Here is a 21,529-nt window from a genome sequence, read left to right as displayed (position 1 = left end):
GTGTTGTTTTGGTGCTCTGGCAGCTGTAGAAGTTGATCATTCAGGTACCAGATGTAGTTCTTGTTGTTGGTCAGAGGACAGCTGGTGCTGCAGGTCATTTGACTCCATCACCTTCTGTCACCTCTGTAGATGGACTGATCTTGACTTTTATGTCTGATTCAAATGCAGAAAACAGATATTTTCACACATGTTTCAGACAGGAAAGGACTTTATCATGTAAAGTGATTCACAAAACTGTAGAAATGATCAACAATTTTTGCCTCTGCTGTTTTCCACACATTCATGCTAAAATTTCAGCACTAATTTACATGAAAGTTAGCACATTTCCTATGAAAGATAACTTTTATTTAACTTCAGTTTTGATTTGAACTATTTACAGGAAGGCAAAATGAGAAAATCTTGTATTTTGATGTGGCTCAGATACAAAGCTCTCTCGATTTAAGCTTGTTTTATATTTTAATATCCAGATTTACCTGTAACAATCAGAACAGTTCCGGGTTTCTGACTTGTGTTGCCATCTTGGTGCCTGAATCTGTATTCTGCTGAGTCATTTTGCTTCACAGATTTAATTGACATTGTGTTAATCTGCTTCTCTTGGTCCTCATGATATGTAAAATGATCAGTTTTCATACATCATTCTCTCCTCCTTCTCACCTGTAACAGTGAGCTGAATGTGGTCTTTATCGCAGTTTTTTGGTTTCTCATTGCAGCAGTAAGAGGTTTTGTCGTCCTTTGTTAAACCTGTGACTGATAAAGTCGGGTGGGTATCTTTAGATATCTGGTGTTTTAGGCTACTTCCATTTACCAACACTTCTGTCCATTGGTTCCATTCAGCTTGAACCATTTTGGGATTGTAGAATGTTCAGCTGAGCAGGAAAGATTCAATGAAGTACCTTTAATGGCAACAAACTAAGAACATACAAGTATGATCTATGTCACCGACGCTCTATTTATGAACTCAACACACATCTGTTAAAACAGGAAGAGAACTTTGTAAAGTCGGCATGTACCTTAAAATCTCCACTCCTGCTATTATTTGTGGTTTAAAAAGGACCTCTAGTAAAACATACGTGTCATGCATTTTTATAGATTTTCCATGATCTTGTCCTTTACATTTTATTACAAAGTTGCTGCAGTGAGCTAGAAGATGAAGGACAGAAATATCTGATTTCATTTTAGCTGTGGTGACCCGGCCTGAAACCATCACATACATACGAGCTTTAAGAGCTGCATTAACACCCAACACAGGACTACAACCATTATAATGAAGACAAAACTATTGCATATTTAGATGTCTTTTAATGTTGTTTCCAGTGTCAGCAGTGGTGAGAGTTTGTCACAGCCCCTGTTCCCCAGTTCCCTCCTGTCCCAGTACTTTTCCACTGCCCTGCTCACACCACACCCTCTGATCACCACACCTGCTCTCAGTCACTGATCACCACACCTGCTCTCAGTCACTGATCACACACCTGCCCTCACTCATCAATCAGCTCACCTACCAGTGTATATATTCTCCAGCCTCACACTCACTCAGTGCCAGATTGTTCTTCTGCTTTCATGCGAGACTTTCCAGCGTTGTTTCCCTGCTGGATTACCCGTTACTGACCCTGCCTGTCTTTGTTCTGCCTGCCTTGCCTGTTCCCCGTACAACCTACCTGCTTTCTGCCCCTGACTACGACTTCTGCCTCAGCATCTCTGGTTCCTGTCTGCTCACCTGGTTTAGACTTCTCGGCCCGGCCCCGACTTCGCTGCTGCTCGTCCCACTCCCCGACCCTGCAACCATAGACTTTGTGCGGGCCCAGAGCCTGAAGAACGGAACGGACTTTCCAGTGTTTCCTTGTCTGCCTGAGTTCCTGTTTGCCCGTGTGTTAATAAAAGTCATTACTACGGTCCAGCTTTCCAGAGTGCTGCTTTTGGGTCCAAACTGCACCCGTCACAGAGTTAGAAGACAGTGGAGAAAGAGCGGCATAGAGATCATCGGTGTGTTGTCGGGTGAAGTGAAGTCTGCTGTATTGATGATCATCTTGCTCTGTTTTTGCTGTTGCCACGTTTTAATAGTGGCTCTCAGGGTTTTGCTGAGGAGAAACCACCAAGATTTATTCTCAAATCCAGATGCAATTCAGTGTTTTCAGTCTGAAGTCACTTGTGATACAATTAGAAACACGTGAGGGAGGGGTCTTCAGTGATAACTTGAAATATTTATCGAACACTGTATTATATTTACCATCTCAATATTGTCTGACATCCCAGGTCCTGAATGTTGATTGGAAAACTTGCTTTTTCTGATTTTCAACCAAAAAGTGCTGAGTTAATATACAATATAATACAAATGAAACAGTTCTTGATTTAACAGTGACCATTTTCACCCACATAATCCAGATGATGACAAGTGAGGTGAAGACCAGTAGAGCAACACGAACTCCTGCAGCTGCTGTCAGGGTCCATTTTAATGAGGAACTCTGAACTCTGAGTGTCTTTTCAGGAGATCTAACATCTCTCTGAGTGTTCACAGCACAGGAGTAGTTTCCTGCATGCTGAGTTGTGACCGCATCCAGAACCAGGTGTTTGTTTTGGTGCTCTGGCAGCTGTAGAAGTTGATCATTCAGGTACCAGATGTAGTTCTTGTTGTTGGTCAGAGGACAGCTGGTGCTGCAGGTCAGTTTGACTCCATCACCTTCTGTCACCTCTGTAGATGGACTGATCTTGACTTTTATGTCTGATTCAAATGCAGAAAACAGATATTTTCACACGTTTCAGACAGGAAAAGAAAGATTTGTAAAAGTGATTCACAAAACTGTAGAAATGATCAACAATTTTTGCCTCTGCTGTTTTCCACACATTCATGCTAAAATTTCAGCACTAATTTACATGAAAGTTAGCACATTTCCTATGAAAGATAACTTTTATTTAACTTCAGTTTTGATTCGAACTATTTACTGGAAGGCAAAATGAGAAAATCTTGTATTTCGATGTGGCTCAGATACAAAGCTCTCTTGATGATTTAAGCTTGTTTTATATTTTAATATCCAGATTTACCTGTAACAATCAGAACAGTTCCGGGTTTCTGACTTGTGTTGTCATCTTGGTGCCTGAATCTGTATTCTGCTGAGTCATTTTGCTTCACAGATTTAATTGACATTGTGTTAATCTGCTTCTCTTGGTCCTCATGATATGTAAAATGATCAGTTTTCAATACATTCATTCTCTCCTCCTTCTCACCTTTCCAGATTATTCTAGACCAGTGTTTAGCCTTGGATTTTGTGTAGCTTGAACTGGAATATTTACTTGAGATGTTTACTGAGGAACCTTCCAAAGCACAGATTCTCTTTTTTATATAATTCACAGTCAGGCAGGATTTGTCAGCAGCACCTGACAGATGAAAGCAAAGACAGTGTCAGTTTTGATGAAACTCAAAGGAAATTCACTTTAAACCTTGACATTTTTGAGTGGATTCTTTAATTATGATTTTTTTCTTACTGTTGCATCTCAAATTCATATTTACATATTTTTAACAGTAAGGATTTATGATAAAACCACATCAAAACTTTATCTTGTTTCTATGTTCAGGCCACAGGTTTGGTGATACTCACAGACTTCATCAGACTGCAGCTCCTTGACACCACTGACAGCACACAGGAAGTTGTCTTGAGACATGTTGGGTATTGGTTGTAATGGGTCTTTAAGCATTTCTCTGTTCTTGTACCATTGAATGTTTGTGTTTGGCCAGCTGGTTTTACAGCTCAGTTTGACATAATCCTTCCTTGGAGTCTTTTCAACATATATTTCTGAGAGAAGATGGTAAACATAGAATCATGGTTAAAAGTAAAAGTAGAAAAATACAGATAACACATATAAACTGAAGAAAACCTGTGATAATGGAAGTGAGGGGACTGTAAATGGGAACTACGTTACAGTAACAAAACACAAACAATTGAAGAGTAAAATGATGAAAGGATCAGTGTTGTGAGAGGATTGATTGTGAGTGATGGAGAAAGTGAACCTGTGGGGTACGTGATGGAGCAGGGTCCTTTCACTGAAGTGTGGTTGTACAAACACCTTCTCCCATCATTGTAGGACACCGTAAAGCAGGTAGATGAGACCCACTCTGGGTGGAGAGAGAACTGGTTGCTGGATTAAATTAAGATTAAATAAACTGCAGGATTACTTTGGTGGTAGAAATGCCAGCGAACATAACTGACCCACTGTGACTGCAGGAGCTCTGAGAGCCTCGTAGCCTTTGATGGCGCAGGAGTATCTGACTGTTTTGTCACTTGTGACCATCTCCTGGTACCATGGAGACCTGTCTTGATAGAGAAGCTCTGAGTTCCTGTACCAGATGTAGGCAGCAGGTCTGTCAGTCAGAGTACAGGTGGTGCTGCACATCAGTGTTACCGTCTGTCCGTCTGTGGTGGGAAACACCTTCACCTGCAGGGCTGAGATGAAGAGAAAGATACAGAGAATTAGCACAAACTTGTCCCTTTCTCTTTAAAGTTAGTCAGTCATCAGGTTACCTGTAACAGTTAGCTGAATGTGGTCTTCATGGCAGTTTCTGGTTTCTCATTGCAGCAGTAAGAGGTTTTGTCGTCCTTTGTTAAACCCGTGACTGATAAAGTCGGGTGGGTATCTTTAGATATCTGGTGTTTTAGACTATTTCCATTTCCATTTAACACTTCTGTCCACTTGGTTCCATTCAGCTTGAACCATTTTGGGATTGTAGAATGTTCAGCTGAGCAGGATAGATTCAATGAAGTACCTTTTAAGGCACAGATGCGGCTGCCTTTCCCCAGAACCCCTTCAGCAGAGAGAAGCACAAGTGAAAACCTGGAGGCTCACCATTAACTTCATGTACTGTTAGTTTTGTCATCAAATACCACAGGAGGTTTTACAAGCTTATGTTTTTGATGTTAACTAAACTCCAACTCACAAAGTATCAAACATAGATTCTTTTTAACAAACGCACAAAAAAATTATTCCTACCTGAGTTGAGATGATGAAACCAACAACGGCAAATACAAGTTTTGTTGCAAACATTGCTGTTTTCAACTTAAAATGTGTTTTAAGATTAATATGAAACTGCCTTTAACGGCAACAAAGTAAAAACGTACAAGTATTATCTACTGTATGTTACTGACGCTCTTCTTATGAACTCAACACACATCTGTTAAAACAGGAAGAGAACTTTGTAAGGTCGGCAACTGCTATTCTAGCATCTCTGAGTGTTCACAGCACAGGAGTAGTTTCCTGCATGCTGAGTTGTGACTACATCCAGAACCAGGTGTTTGTTTTGGTGCTCTGGCAGCTGTAGAAGTTGATCATTCAGGTACCAGATGTAGTTCTTGTTGTTGGTCAGAGGACAGCTGGTGCTGCAGGTCAGTTTGACTCCATCACCTTCTGTCACCTCTGTAGATGGACTGATCTTGACTTTTATGTCTGATTCAAATGCAGAAAACAGATATTTTCACACATGTTTCAGACAGGAAAGCACTTTATCATGTAAAGTGATTCACAAAACTGTAGAAATGATCAACATTTTTTGCCTCTGCTGTTTTCCACACATTCATGCTAAAATTTCAGCACTAATTTACATGAAAGTTAGCACATTTCCTATGAAAGATAACTTTTATTTAACTTCAATTTGATTCGAACTATTTACTTATTGGATGGCAAAATGAGAAAATCTTGTATTTTGATGTGGCTCAGATACAAAGCTCTCTCGATTTAAGCTTGTTTTATATTTTAAGATCCAGATTTACCTGTAACAATCAGAACAGTTCCAGGTTTCTGACTTGTTTTGTCATCTTGGTGCCTGAATCTGTATTCTGCTGAGTCACTTTGCTTCACAGATTTAATTGACAGTGTGTTGTTAATGCTTCTCTTGGTCCTCATGATATGTAAAATGATCAGTTTTCAATACATTCATTCTCTCCTCCTTCTCACCATTCCAGATCATTCTAGACCAGTGTTTAGCCTTGGATTTTGTGTATTTTGAACTGGAATATTTACTTGAGATGTTTACTGAGGAACCTTCCAAAGCACAGATTCTCTTTTTTATATAATTCACAGTCAGGCAGGATTTGTCAGCAGCACCTGACAGATGAAAGCAAATACGGTGTCAGTTTTGATGAAACTCAAAGGAAATTCACTTTAAACCTTGACATTTTTGAGTGGATTCTTTAATTATGTTTTTTTCTGACTGTTGCATCTCAAATTCATATTTACATATTTTTAACAGTAAGGATTTATGATAAAACCACATCAAAACTTTATCTTGTTCTATGTTCAGGCCACAGGTTTGGTGATACTCACAGACTTCATCAGACTGCAGCTCCTTGACACCACTGAAAGCACACAGGAAGTTCTCTTGAGAAGTGTTGGGTATCGGTTGTAATGGCTCTATATGCATTTTTCCGTTCTTGTACCATTGAGTGGTTGTGGGAGGACAGCTGGTGTTACAGCTCAGTTTGACATGATCCTTCCTTGGAGTCTTTTCAACATATATTTCTGAGTGAAGATGGTAAACATAGAATCATGGTTAAAAGTAGAAAAATACAGATATCACATATAAACTGAAGAAAACCTGTGATAATGGAAGCGAGGGTACTGTAAATGGGAACTACGTAAAAGTAACAAAACACAAACAAATGAAGAGTAAAATGATGAAAGGATCAGTGTTGTGAGAGGATTGATTGTGAGTGATGAAGAAAGTGAACCTGTGGGGTACGTGATGTTGCAGGGTCCTTTCACTGAAGTGTGGTTGTACAAACACATTCTCCCATCATTGTGGACACCGTAAAGCAGGTAGAGGAGACCGACTCTGGGTGGAGAGAGAACTGGTTGCTGGATTAAGTTCAGATTAAATAAACTGCAGGATTACTTTGGTGGTTGAAACGCCAGCGAAACATAACTGACCCACTGTGACTGCAGGAGCTCTGAGAGCCTCGTAGCCTTTGATGGCACAGGAGTATCATGTCACTGGTGACCATCTCCTGGTACCATGGAGACCTGTCTTGATAGAGAAGCTCTGAGTTCCTGTACCAGATGTAGGCAGCAGGTCTGTCAGTCAGCGTACAGGCGGTGCTGCACATCAGTGTTACCGTCTGTCCGTCTGTGGTGGGAAACACCTTCACCTGCAGGGCTGAGATGAAGAGAAAGATACAGAGAATTAGCACAAACTCGTCCCTTTCTCTTTAAAGTTAGTCAGTCATCAAGTTTACCTGTAACAGTGAGCTGAATGGGGTCTTTATCGCAGTTTTCTGGTTTCTCATTGCAGCAGTAAGAGGTTTTGTCGTCCTTTGTCAAACCGTGACTTATAAAGTCGGATGGGTATCTTTAGATATCTGGTGTTTTAGTCTACTTCCATTTACCAACACTTCTGTCCACGTGGTTCCATCCAGCTTGAACCATTTTGGGATTGTAGAATGTTCAGCTGAGCAGGAAAGATTCAATGAAGTACCTTTTAAGGCACAGATGTGGCTGCCTTTCCCCAGAACCCCTTCAGCAGAGAGAAGCACAAGTGAAAACCTGGAGGCTCACCATTAACTTCATGCACGTTTAGTTTGTCATCAAACACCACAGGAGGTTTTACAAGCTTATGATGCTTTTGATGTTAACTAAACGCCAACTCACAAAGTATCAAGTATCAGAGAACTTTGTAAAGTCGGCATGTACTTTCAAATCTCCACTTCCTGCTATTATTTGTGGTTTAAAAAGGACCTCTAGTGAAGCATCTGTGTCATGCATTTTTATAGATTTTCCATGATCTTGTATTTTACATTTTATTTCAAAGTGCTGTAGTGACCTAGAAGGTCAAGGACAGAAATATCTGATTTCATTTTAGCTGTGGTGACCCGACCTGAAACCATCACATACATACGACCTTTAAGAGCTGCGTTAACACCCAACACAGGACTACAACCATTATAATGAAGACAAAACTATTGCTTATTTAGATGTCTTTTAATGTTGTTTCCAGTGTCAGCAGTGGTGTAAAGTCGGCATGTACCTTCAATTTTATTACAAAGTTGCTGCAGTGAGCTAGAAGGTCAAGGACAGAAATATCTGATTTCATTTTAGCTGTGGTGACCCGGCCTGAAACCATCACATACATACGAGCTTTAAGAGCTGCGTTAACACCCAACTGTCACGTTCCAGTCTAGGGTATGGAATTGTGAACCAGGGAAAAGTGAAGGTGGCACGAGGAATAACGCAAGATCAATAAGTGAATTATAGATTTAATGGCAAAAGTGGGGTTGATACAAAAATAAGTGAGCACTTAAATTATAGAGGTCTAATCAATAGTTAAAGGCACGTTGCATGGCAAACATTACAAAAGTAGATAAAGTGGCTTCTCCACAGAAGCAGGCGAACTGCAACCGACGGACTGCGTATCACAAAACGAAGTGGAAACTGGTAGCGCTGACGTGCCGAGTCACGAAATAGAACGAAAACGGAGCCAGAAGGATTCGTTGGGTGGCACCCCAGGGTTTTTAAAAGGACGCCAATCTCGAACCAGCCAATCACAGACCATGGCGCAGCACCTATTGACACAGAGAAACTCAAATCACGGGGGCGGGACAAAACGGAACCAAACGCGCAAAGGTGCGCAGAGCGCACAGTAAAAGCGAACTAAACCACGTAACTGGGATCGTAACACCAACACAGGACTACAACCATTATAATGAAGACAAAACTATTGCATATTTAGATGTCTTTTAATGTTGTTTCCAGTGTCAGCAGTGGTGAGAGTTAGAAGACAGTGGAGAAAGAGCGGCATAGAGATCATCGGTGTGTTGTCGGGTGAAGTGAAGTCTGCTGTATTGATGATCATCTTGCTCTGTTTTTGCTGTTGCCACGTTTTCATAGTGGCTCTCAGGGTTTTGCTGAGGAGAAACAACCAAGATTTATTCTCAAATCCAGATGCAATTCAGTGTTTTCAGTCTGAAGTCACTTGTGATACAATTAGAAACACGTGAGGGAGGGGTCTTCAGTGATAACTTGAAATATTTATCGAACACTACCGGTATATTATATTTACCATCTCAATGTTGTCTGACATCCCAGGTCCAGAATGTTGATTGGAAAACTTGCTTTTTCTGATTTTCAACCAAAAAGTGCTGAGTTAATATACAATATAATACAAATGAAACAGTTCTTGATTTAACAGTGACCATTTTCACCCACATAATCCAGATGATGACAAGTGAGGTGAAGACCAGGAGAGCAGCACCAACTCCTGCAGCTGCTGTCAGGGTCCATTTTAATGAGGAACTCTGAACTCTGAGTGTCTTTTCAGGAGAGTTTTCAACATTTAATAACAACTATTACATGTACAGTGTTACAAAAGAGAAAAAAAACGGAAATGGCATTAGCCTATTGGTAACAAGTGCCTCGTCATCGACACAGCCGTTTCGTTTCTCATATTGTTTATTAAACACAAACACCAAGCATTGTAGTTCGATTAAAAAATATATACATATACAAATAAAATAATTTGGGGCATGTATGGTTACATAGGGTGGCTAGTGTAGGTTGGCATTTTCCTGTTTTGTTAGCATGCCCTAAAAATCAATTGAAGGAATTTGGCGCTTCAGAAATATGTCAATAACAGCAGATGACTAAGGTTTACGTGTGTGCGGTAATGTCGCGACGGAGTATTATTGCAAATAAACTACTTTTTAACCAAGTGTTTGCGTCAGTGCACCTTTCGAAGGGTAGGATTTACAAAATGGCGGTGTACAAAATGATCAATGTAATTCGTCCATGCTACATGTACACAATACAATTAATATTTTCTTTGTCTTCCTTCACATATTGAAGAGTTTAATAGTAGGCTGCTACTACACAGCAGGTCAAAACTGCAGAGCATCATGGGTGATGATCCATTCAGGTAAGTTCACTTCACAGAGCCTATACTGTATTATTATTATTATTATAATAATAATAATAATTATTATTATTATTATGATTGCATCTATATAACTGTGAAAAACTGTCTAAAATGCAGGATAAAGCCTGTTCAGGTCCTAACTAAATGATCAATTTTATGTAAGTGTATATGAAGCACATCTGCTTAATTTTATCCCATCTTCTATCAGTGAATAAGTTGCAGTTTTATTTCTGTCTTAATCAGCAGGAATCCACAAACTGGGGACGATGATCAGCCCCTGTCTGATCGTGGTCCCACCAACGTTATGGTCTCAGACTAAAGACTAAGATGATTAATTGTATAAATACTTGGAGGAATCAGAAATTACACTATAAGATGCTTGTTCATGTGCAGCGGTTCCTCAGACAGACAACAGCATAAGGGATGTGCTGTTCCTCTTGGTGCTGATGAGGTTGGACCATGCTGTCAAGAGGATCCACATCAGTCTGGGGGAAACGTATGCTGCTGGAGTAAATGCCATTCTCCTCCGTGGGTTGATCTGTGATTTCCTCATACACAGGACCGTGATTTACCTGACAATGAGGCAAGACACCGAATGTTGGTGTTATGTTTGTTTTAGGAAGATGGTTATGGTTAAGGAGCATCGGGCCACTTACCTCCTCCAACTTGAGGACAGTATTCTGGCTCAACTTTCCCTTTCCTCTGAAATGAATGTTAAAAAAACCCCACTTGTGATACCAGTCACATTTGATGTGTGTTATGTGATTAACTCAGTTTACATCAGGTTCTGTTCTTCACCTGATGCAACAGATGACAAGTGAGGTGAAGACCAGGAGAGCAGCACCAACTCCTGCAGCTGCCGCCAGGGTCCATTTTAATGAGGAACTCTGAACTCTGAGTGTCTTTTCAGGAGATCTAACATCTCTCTGAGTGTTCACAGCACAGGAGTAGTTTCCTGCATGCTGAGTTGTGACCGCATCCAGAACCAGGTGTTTGTTTTGGTGCTCTGGCAGCTGTAGAAGTTGATCATTCAGGTACCAGATGTAGTTCTTGTTGTTGGTCAGAGGACAGCTGGTGCTGCAGGTCAGTTTGACTCGATCACCTTCTGTGAGAAGGTCTCACCTCTGGGTGAGAACAGTAAAACAGAGTGATGCATAAAGAGCTTCCCGTCTTGACCGTACCACTGTAAAAAACGATAACTAGTAATTGTTGATTTAATTAAAGTTTTCAAATTAAACTGACTGAGAAATAAAGCTTTCCATTTACAACCTACAAAAACTTGTGTGCCCAACACATTTCTCTCATTGTTGTCCTAACTAAGATTTTATAAGCAGCACAATAAAGATTATCAACTTTTGAGTAGATTTTTTGAGTTAAGTTGGGAACCAGTGGGAAACCCCATAGATGACTGATGTGCGCATGCGCACATGGCCTGAACAAGTTTGAATTCGCTGACGACCAAACGGACCTTCTACTGAACCTGAGCAGACCTGAGACGTGTGATGATGGTCAGTAGACATTTTCTGTACTGAACCCCCCCCCAAGAAAACTTGACCAAACGTGGCCAAAGTAGTGCTTGGACATTTTCTGGACAGAAGCGGGAGCTGACGACCATTTTGCCCTAGCAGGTAAGCTAATTAGCTTAAGTATGTTGTTAGCGTTTTCTACAAGCGCCTAACGACATTTCCAGCCCTTCACCTACTTCTATGCTAAGGTTTTATTACAGAGCATCGGCCCAGCTCGTTCGACCCCCGCAAAAAGTAATGTTTAATACTGTTTAATGTTAATCACGTCTGAAATTCAGATACAGACTTTCATCACTAAATGACGGTATCTCATCTTTACTGCACGTCGGCCGTGGTAAAGCTTATTAGCTTATTACTCGTTTTGTAATCGGTTTTAATGTTATCCTTGTGTGGAGACATGATGTTAACATGACCAACAAACTCCCGCCCATGTAAGCTACGCGGGTGCAGGCAGGCGTCCTCATGCACACGCTTTCATGGGTCGGTGTATGGCAGACATGTGCGCCAATTATACGACGCTGATGTCAGTAACTTGCTTATTAGCTAACGTTGTTTTTCTTTTGTTCAATAGACACCGTTTATCCGGTGCTGCACTGTTACTTTACAGTAATGTATAAAGCTAACCTGACAGTTTGACAGCTGGTGTGACACTGTCTAATGTCCTTAATTACTGTAAGTTAACTGTTACATACAAATTAAAGTTGTGCTTCATGCTCTGTTATAAGATTGCTACATTTTCAGAGCTTTTTACATAATGGGGAAGGAGACAGAATATTTGAGGAATAATTGTGTGTTGTTGATGTCAAATTACAGATAGTATTAATTTTTTCATAGTTATTGCTCTGGTCGATGAAATGAAGAAGAAACAAAAGAACATGACAGTCATCCAGCAGAAGATGGCGCTGACATTTTCCCTCAGGCTGAGAGAGGTCGTGGAGTGTCAACCTATGGTATCTGAGATCCAGGAGAGATGGCCTGCACTGTTTTCCTCTGAGGAGGTAAGGCTGTCTGTTAGATCCATTATGTTAAAGTTATCTCTTATTTGCTTTTGCCTTGTTATATTCCTTATTCTTGCCATAGTGTCTCTCATTACTTAATGCTTCTTATTATTTGCTAATGCTTAAGGTTCGTGATGCTTGGTATGTCACCTCGAATTTCTCTGGTCAAGGGCGACAGAAATGCGGCGGCTGTTGGAGAAGTGGCATTGACTGGAGACAGAGCTGCAGGGCCGGACCCAGGAGCTGTTCTCTTAATCTGTCTGATATAGAAGAATGTGCTGTTTGCGAGATAAGCTAATCAAATCAGTGAAGGACTTCTGTAACTAGGGACCTTCTCATTTCAATAAAAGAAGGATGGCGGGAGGTGTGTGTCAGAACGTGTTGGAGATCTGTAACTGAGCACATCTCTCCGTTCTCCTTGCAAGTAAATTTCAAACTGTTGTCTTTGCCTCATTTGTGTTTCTCGTGTTTCAGGTTGTTTGAACCTAACATTTTGGTCCTTCGAGCCGGATTCCAACACACCTGAAGGGTCCAGTGGGTGAGGCTGAACCTCAGGAAAGACCGTGGCCACGGCAGGCCGCCTCAAAGCCACCTATGATACCCTTTCCGGGACTGGGCTTCAGCTCACTGATTGGACCCTGACGGTTGACGGAATTCCAGGAGGAAAGACAACAGTGGTGAGCATGTCTTGAATTCAAAAGTGTGTGTGTGTGTGATTAGGATTAGGATAAGGCTAACTCATAAAATAAAAATAATAAAATTAATCATAATAAAAAGCAGATAGAAAAGGTAGAGCTAAAAGAAAAAATCCAATCCTCCAAAAATGGGGACAAGTAAAAGCAAACAAAGGCCCAGAGATGAATTGCGGTGTAAGGATTGGAAATTCATCGACGGACAAAATCCAAAGAAACTCGCGTATTTAGACAAGTGGATAACTGATTATGGGTTCAAAGGACAGCTAAATTCACAACAAATAACAGCCCTACAAGATGAAATAAAAGAGCGAACTAAAAATAATCCGAAAAAGATGAAAAAATGCGGTTATGAGGATACTGAGTTTTGGCTACAGTTGGCGTTAAGGAGAGAGAAGGGACAAAGTAAGTCGAAAATGGAGGCAAAGGAGGGAAAGGACGAGGTTGAGAACAAACAGTTAATGTTTCACAGGAAAGAGGATGATGAGACAGGCGCAGTGAGCAGACGCGCGCACAGACAGACAGAGCAGGCAACAGATAAGTCGGCAGAGAAAGGGGAAGCGGATGTAGAACAGAGAGCAGCAGGGGTGGGAGGCTTGTATCCTGACCTTCGTGAATCGTGTGCATTGCCACCAACATATACACACCACAGAACATTAGACCTCCACCCACTGATACACTTAGAATTACACGCTCAGCGCACCCCCATGGGTATGCGTGGTCAAAGACATTAGGACAAGCACTGACTCCAGCAGTCCCAAAATTGAATAATCTAAGTGAAACGAGCATTCCTCCAATGGAAGATATGTACCCCATGATTGAAGTAGCTAATCCAAATGCTGAAACGAACCAACCTGTAATGCTAGTCTATAGAACTTGGACAATGGAGGATGTTAAAAAAGCCATAGAAGGAGTGCCTTCCCATAAGGAAGACATAGAACTCTTTATAGAGGGTATGGAAAATGTGAGAAGAGCCTATCACCTTAATGGTGCAGAGGTTCAACAGATCTGGATGACAGCTCTGGGTTCTAACTGGACTCATGTAAGAGGAGACTGGAATCCAAAACAAAATAATGAGGTGCTAAAACATGATGATGGTGAATTGACAAACAGAGTCAATGCTCTTGTATTAAGAACTCGAAATTGTTTCGCTAAGAGAGCAATTATGGAAATTAACCGTGTTAACAAAGAGAGGATGAGCTTTTCGAAGAGTATCAAGCCAGAATGACTAAAGTTTTCAGAGCAAACAGCGGACTGCATGATGACAACAACGGTGACATGATCCGCTATGAACGACGATGATATTCTACAAGATGAAATCATGGCTGATGTCCTTTTGACACAGGAAGAAGAAGATTGGCTTGAAGAAATACCCACTAAATTGTGGTCAGCAGGACCCTCTGATGTAGGATTAATTAAAGGAGTATTACCAGTACAAATTAGACCTAAAAGCGAGTACGGGCCTCGTGTGAGGCAATATCCATTAAAAACGGATGCTCGTGAGGGCATCAAACCTGTAATACATGATCTAATCACAGCAGGAGTTCTCGTTAAATGTGATGATTCACCATGTAATAGTCCCATTTTTCCAGTAAAGAAACAAACTCCATCTGCAGGATGGCGCATGGTTCAGGACTTACAAGCCGTATGATGCAGTAATACAGAGAGCTCCTGCGTTCCAGATCCATATACGCTCCTGAATTCTTTAGATCCGAAAGCTAAAGTTTTTACTGTAGTTGATATCAGCAAAGCCTTTTTCTCTGTACCTGTTGATAAAGACAGTCAGTTTTGGTTTGCATTCACATATGAAGGCAAATGTTACACTTACACCAGATTACCCCAAGGTTATTGTGAAAGCCCAACTATTTATTCTCAGATGATGACAGCAAGTATGGCTAAATTCCACCCTCCCAATGGGAGTCAAGTATTGATTTATGTAGATGATGTTTTATTAGCATCTGAAACCTTAGAAGCATGTAAATAGACACCATAGCACTTCTTAAACATTTAGCAGAAGAAGGCCATAAAGTAAGCAAAAGTAAACTACAGCTGTGCAAAACTGAAGTAAAGTACTTGGGTCACAACCTGAGTGCAGGAGGAAGAACTATCATAGAAGGCCGTAAAACAGCTATTTTGCAAGCTCCAAAACCACAAACTAAAAAGCAAATGATGTCCTTTTTAGGACTAACTAATTATTGCCGCAACTGGGTGCCAAATCATGCTGAAATTACAGCACCGTTGCAAAAAATGATGTATGAAGAAGATTTAAAAATGACTTCTTCACTAAAATGGACTGAAAACGCAGCAAAGGCCTTCCGTGACATGAAGAAGCTTTAGTGTCGAGCACAGCTTTAGCTTTAGCCTTAGATTACAGCAAACCTTTGGTTCAGATGGTTGATTGCAAAGGACATTTTATGACCTCGGTCTTAGCTCAACAATGTGGGACTAAAATGAAACCAATAGCATATTTCTCGTCTAAACTTGACCCTGTAGCATGTGCTCTTCCACACTGTGTGAAAGCTGTAATCACAACATCTATGGCTGTGGAAACGAGTGCTTCGATAGTGTTGTTTATACTTAGCCATTAATTAAGTAGGTTATAACTTAGCCATAATTAAGTTAAGAAAATAGGAAATTGTGTTTGTGTGTGAATGGAGGACTAAGCCATTGAAAGAGTTGATAGGAGAACTCTGCTAGTCCTGTGTTTTATTATTTTGCCTCATAAGAAAACAAAGTAAGTTGAGAGACACATAGATGGAACAAAGTAAGTTGAGAGATATAGCCATAGGAAAGACATAGGAAAGGCACAAAACAGATGACAACCACATGACTGCCAAGAATTAGCTGAACAAACTGCAAAAAGTAGAAGTGATTTAGATCAACCTTTAAAAGCTGGAGCATTTTTGTTTGTAGACGGCTCATCAAAGAAAAATGAGCAACCTTAAAAGAAGAATCTATGTATAACCAGCAGGAAAATCTATCCTACCAGAAAATCTGTGTAAATATGCTGCTATATTGAGCCATGGTGTAACACATGTCTCAACAGGAGGGACGGTAGGACAGATACAGCAGCTTTATACAACCTATGGATTTAATTCTTATTCAAAAAATTTTTGTAGAACATGTCTGACGTGTGCGAAACACAATTCACAGGGAAATCTGAGACCCAGGAGAGGAAAATTTCCTGCTCCCCAATATCCATTCCAAACTATACATATGGACTTCATAGAATTAAATAAAAGTGAAGGGAAGAAATACTGTCTAGTCATAATAGATGCATTTTCAAAATGGATAGAACTATTTCCAACAAAAAACCCAGATGCGCTAACAGTTGCTAAAGCACTCTGCAAAGATATCATACCCAGATATGGTATCCCAGAAAAAATTTACTGTGATAATGGTACTCATTTTGTAAATCAAGTTGTTAAAAAGATCAGTGTTATGTGTCATATTGATTTAAAACACCATTGCTCCTATCATCCTCAGAGCGCAGGCTTAGTTGAAAGAACTAATGGCACTATTAAAAACAGACTGAAGAAATGCATGGAAGAGACGGGGAGACCGTGGACACAATGTGTTGATTTGGCTAAGCTCTATATAAACATTACAAGCACCGCAGGCCTAACTCCTTATGAGATCTTATTTGGAAGACCGTACAGGCTTCCTCAGTTCAAAAACTACTAGGAGACAAATGATGAGTCTAATCTAGCTGATTACATGAGAAGAATGTTAGAAAAACAAAAGCAAGGTCATGAGACCTCTGTCTCCCGACAGAAATTCCAACCGGTGGAGCCAGGAGACTGGGTCCTAGTGAGAAGCGTAAAAAAAACAAACAAAAAAAACACTGGTATTCTCCTAAGTGGGAAGGACCTGACCAAGTTCTTTTGTCTACACCTACTGCTGCTAAAATAGCTGAAAGATCAACTGGGTACACCTCAGTCATTGCAAGAAGGTCATTTCTGTTGAAAACTCCAAACAGGAAGGTGATGCAACGTCTGATAATAGCGTGGACTTAGACGAATAGAGTCTGGGTAGACCCGAAAGTCAGTGAAGGTTTCAGAGCCGCCGACTCACTTAGGGAGGCTACTTCAACAGGTTATGGTCCATAAATAGTGTACCGATTTCATAAACATCACAAGGACAGCAGCGGGTAAAATAAACAAAAGATAATTTTTAGGAAAAAAAAAAAAAGGGAAATACAGAGGATTGGCTGATGCTGTAGCATATTAGCCTCGGTGCTAACTGTAATCATAGTATTCCTGACAATCACAATAGTTATACAAAGTAAGTTCAAATGACTCCCAAGTGGCTACAGAATGCAATTAAATGTTGGGAGTGTGCTTTTTCTTCATATGCGTGTTTTTATTTGTATGATACCTCTGGAAACCCCCAGGTTTAAGATTGAATGTTACCAAAATACGGCATGACAAGCGAAGTGCAAATAACAACCTAAAGGACCAATGTGGCAACAGCAGGTCAGCTCTTACGCTGTATTTGACCTGTAAGCTTTTCATTCACCTGAAGCTCAACAGCTCCATTATTTCAGCTTCACTTCTTTAACACCTCCTTAATAGCTTGTTCGTTCTGAAAGTAGTTTTGATACAATTTTCAATGCAAAACGAAAAACTGTTCTTACTGTAAAATGATGTATGTTTTTTGTCTGTTGGAAAGTTCATTTGTTGCACCCTGCTGTTCATGCATGCATTATAGTGTTCTGAAGTTGTGTCTCTGTTATTTATTTTATTTCTGGTGGTGGTGTGGGGATGAGAGACTGTTTGATACATTGCCTATGAGAGCTACAGGACTATGTGCTTAAAAACACTTCTTATGCTAATTTCTGTGTTCCCTACGTCGGCTGATCAATTAGTCACTCACAGGCATGGATTTATGCCTGAACAGTGACGTCGCAATAAAAGATCTGCATGGTAATCTGAAAATGTTCCTACGTATATTGATGCTATCAGTGTTCCACGCAGTGTTCCAGATGAGTATAAATTAGTGGATCAAGTAGCTGCTGGTTTTGAATCTTCTATTTGTTGGTGGTGTACAATAAATAAGAATGTAGACAGGATCAACTACATCCATTACAATGTTCAACGTTTAGGAAATTGGACTCAGAGCGGTTTTGAGGCTGTTCATAGCCAAATGTCGGCCACTTCCCTTATGGCATTCCAGAACAGGATCGCAGTGGATATGTTGTTAGCTGAGAAAGGTGGTGTGTGTGCTGTGTTCGGAGATCAATGTTGCACCTTCATTCCTAACAACACTGCGTCAGATAGGAGTCTCACACTGGCCATAGAAGGCCTTCGCACCCTGAACAACAAGATGAAAGCACTCAGGAGCAAAGACCGCGATGTGGGACGAATGGATGAATGTGTTTGGGAAGTATAAGACATTGGTTACATCTATTCTAATTTCTGTAGCTGTTTTTGCTGCAATCCTTACCTTGTGTGGATGTTGTTATGTATGTATTCCCTGCCTGCGTTCTCTTATTAACCGCCTTATCACCACAGCTATCGCTCCCATGGAAAACCGAATGGCCGAGTTGTATCCCTTAATCAGCAGACAAGAACCGGATTTGACTACAGACTCTGAAGACTATGAGGGAATTGAGCTAATTTTCCCCTGAGTGTAAATGTATTTGTGTTCATAAACAGGACTTTGCAACCGAAAATCTATTGGAAGAGATTGTTAAATGACTGAGAATTGAAGCAAAATGTGATAAACAGGAGGGAAATGTTAGATCCATTATGTTAAAGTTATCTCTTATTTGCTTTTGCCTTGTTATATTCTTATATTGTTTCACATTACTTAATGTTTCCTGTTATTTGCTAATGCTTAATGTTCATGATGCTTGATATGTCAACTTGAACTTCTCTGATCAAGGGCGACAGAAATGCGGCGGCTGTTGGAGAAGTGGCATTGACTGGAGACAGAGCTGCAGAGCCTGACACAGGAGATGTTCTCTTAATCTGTCTGATATAGAAGAATGTGCTGTTTGTGAGCTAAGCTAATCAAATCAGTGAAGGCCTACGTATAATCTCACCATTATGATTTACAGTCTCTTGCTCTGTTTGAGACCTGCTATCTTGTGTTTTCCCCCTCCCTTAGACACATTTGACTTCTGTAACGAGGAACCTCCTAATTTCAATAAAAGAAGGATGGCGGGAGGTGTGCGTCAGGACGTGTTGGAGATCTGTAACTGAGCACATCTCCCCGTTCTCCTTGCAAGTAAAATTCAAACTGTTGTCTTTGCCTCATTTGTGTTTCTCGTGTTTGAACCTAACAGTTCCTTCACATATTGAAGAGTTTAATAGTAGGCTGCTACTACACAGCAGCTCAAAACTGCAGAGCATCACGGGTGATGATCCATTCAGGTAAGTTCACTTCACAGAGCCTATGCTGTATTATTATTATTATTATATTATTATATTATTGCATCTATATAACTGTGAAAAACTGTCTAAAATGCAGGATAAAGCCTGTTCAGGTCCTTACTAAATGATCAATTTAATGTAAGTGTATATGAAGCACATCTGCTTAATTTTATCCCATCTTCTATCAGTGAATAAGTTGCAGTTTTAGTTCTGTCTTAATCAGCAGGAATCCACAAACTGGGGACGATGATCAGTCGTGGTCCCACCAACGTTATGGTCTCAGACTAAAGACTAAGATGATTAATTGTATAAATACTTGGAGGAATCAGAAATTACACTATAAGATGCTTGTTCATGTGCAGCGGTTCCTCAGACAGACAACAGCATAAGGGATGTGCTGTTCCTCTTAGTGCTGATGAGGTTGGACCATGCTGTCAAGAGGATCCACATCAGTCTGGGGGAAACGTATGCTGCTGTAGTAAATGCCATTCTCCTCCGTGGGTTGATCTGTGATTTCCTCATGCACAGGACCGTGGTTTACCTGACAATGAGGCAAGACACCGAATGTTGGTGTTATGTTTGTTTTAGGAAGATGGTTATAGTTAAGGGCATCGGGCCACTTACCTCCTCCAACTTGAGGACAGTATTCTGGCTCAACTTTCCCTTTCCTCTGAAATGAATGTTAAAAAACAACCCCTTGTGATACCAGTCACATTTGATGTGTGTTATGTGATTAACTCAGTTTACGTCAGGTTCTGTTCTTCACCTGATGCAACAGATGACAAGTGAGGTGAAGACCAGGAGAGCAGAACCAACTCCTGCAGCTGCCGCCAGGGTCCATTTTAATGAGGAACTCTGAACTCTGACTGTCTTTTCAGGAGATCTAACATCTCTCTGAGTGTTCACAGCACAGGAGTAGTTTCCTGCATGCTGAGGTGTGACTACATCCAGAACCAGGTGTTTGTTTTGGTGCTCTGGCAGCTGTAGAAGTTGATCATTCAGGTACCAGATGTAGTTCTTGTTGTTGGTCAGAGGACAGCTGGTGCTGCAGGTCAGTTTGACTCGATCACCTTCTGTCACCTCTGTAGATGGACTGATCTTGACTTTTATGTCTGATTCAAATGCAGAAAACAGATATTTTCACACATGTTTCAGACAGGAAAGCACTTTATCATGTAAAGTGATTCACAAAACTGTAGAAATGATCAACATTTTTTGCCTCTGCTGTTTTCCACACATTCATGCTAAAATTTCAGCACTAATTTACATGAAAGTTAGCACATTTCCTATTAAAGATAACTTTTATTTAACTTCAACAGTAAGGATTTATGATAAAACCACATCAAAACTTTATCTTGTTTCTATGTTCAGGCCACAGTGAGCTGAATGTGGTCTTCATGGCAGTTTTCTGGTTTCTCATTGCAGCAGTAAGAGGTTTTGTCGTCCTTTGTTAAACCCGTGACTGATAAAGTCGGGTGGGTATCTTTAGATATCTGGTGTTTTAATCTACTTCCATTTACCAACACTTCTGTCCATTTGGGTCCATCCAGCTTGAACCATTTTGGGATTGTAGAATGTTCAGCTGAGCAGGACAGATTCAATGAAGTACCTTTAAGGCACAGATGCTGGCTGCCTTCCCCAGAACCCCTTCAGCAGAGAGAAGCACAAGTGAAAACCTGGAGGCTCACCATTAACTTCATGCACTGTTAGTTTTGTCATCAAACACCACAGGAGGTTTTACAAGCTTATGATGCTTTTGATGTTAACTAAACTCCAACTCACAAAGTATCAAACATAGATTCTCTCTAACAAACGCAAAAAAGAATTATTCCTACCTGAGTTGAGGATGAAACCAACAACGCCAAATACAAGTTTTGTTGCAAACATTGCTGTTTTCAACTTAAAATGTGTTTTAAGATTAATATGAAACTACCTTTAACGGCAACAAAGTAAAAACATACAAGTATGATCTATGTCACTGACGCTCTTCTTATGAACTCAACACACATCTGCTAAAACAGGAAGAGAACTTTGTAAAGTTGGCATGTAC

The 21,529-nt window shown here is 40.5% G+C and overlaps 4 long non-coding RNA genes across 5 annotated transcripts; 1 reads left to right on the top strand and 3 right to left on the bottom strand.

Annotated features, from left to right (window-relative positions):
• Positions 1-1,937: 1,937 nt before the first annotated feature.
• On the bottom strand, positions 1,938-3,213 carry LOC130520614 (uncharacterized). The gene is made up of 3 exons (XR_008948942.1): positions 3,037-3,213; positions 2,225-2,716; positions 1,938-2,075 (listed from the first exon to the last, which is right to left on the bottom strand). It is a non-coding gene; the product is annotated as an uncharacterized LOC130520614 (long non-coding RNA).
• A 5,479-nt stretch (positions 3,214-8,692) lies between these two features.
• Positions 8,693-10,684, bottom strand: LOC130520616 (uncharacterized). Its single transcript, XR_008948945.1, has 3 exons — positions 10,543-10,684; positions 9,035-10,458; positions 8,693-8,879 (listed from the first exon to the last, which is right to left on the bottom strand). It is a non-coding gene; the product is annotated as an uncharacterized LOC130520616 (long non-coding RNA).
• A 553-nt stretch (positions 10,685-11,237) lies between these two features.
• On the top strand, positions 11,238-12,846 carry LOC130520615 (uncharacterized). Of its 2 annotated transcripts, none has more exons than XR_008948944.1 (3): positions 11,238-11,514; positions 12,247-12,410; positions 12,581-12,846. It is a non-coding gene; the product is annotated as an uncharacterized LOC130520615 (long non-coding RNA). The 2 variants fall into 2 exon arrangements; XR_008948943.1 differs by having other exon boundaries at positions 12,538-12,846.
• Positions 12,847-19,587: 6,741 nt separating this feature from the next.
• LOC130520617 (uncharacterized) lies at positions 19,588-20,704 on the bottom strand. Its single transcript, XR_008948946.1, has 2 exons — positions 20,104-20,704; positions 19,588-20,020 (listed from the first exon to the last, which is right to left on the bottom strand). It is a non-coding gene; the product is annotated as an uncharacterized LOC130520617 (long non-coding RNA).
• Between the last annotated feature and the right edge of the window lie 825 nt (positions 20,705-21,529).

Source organism: Takifugu flavidus, unplaced genomic scaffold (assembly GCF_003711565.1).
Source record: "Takifugu flavidus isolate HTHZ2018 unplaced genomic scaffold, ASM371156v2 ctg446, whole genome shotgun sequence".
NCBI classification, from domain to species: Eukaryota; Metazoa; Chordata; class Actinopteri; order Tetraodontiformes; family Tetraodontidae; genus Takifugu; species Takifugu flavidus.
The sequence above is the reverse complement of the archived record's forward strand: the minus strand, read 5'-3'. Positions and strand labels throughout refer to the sequence as shown.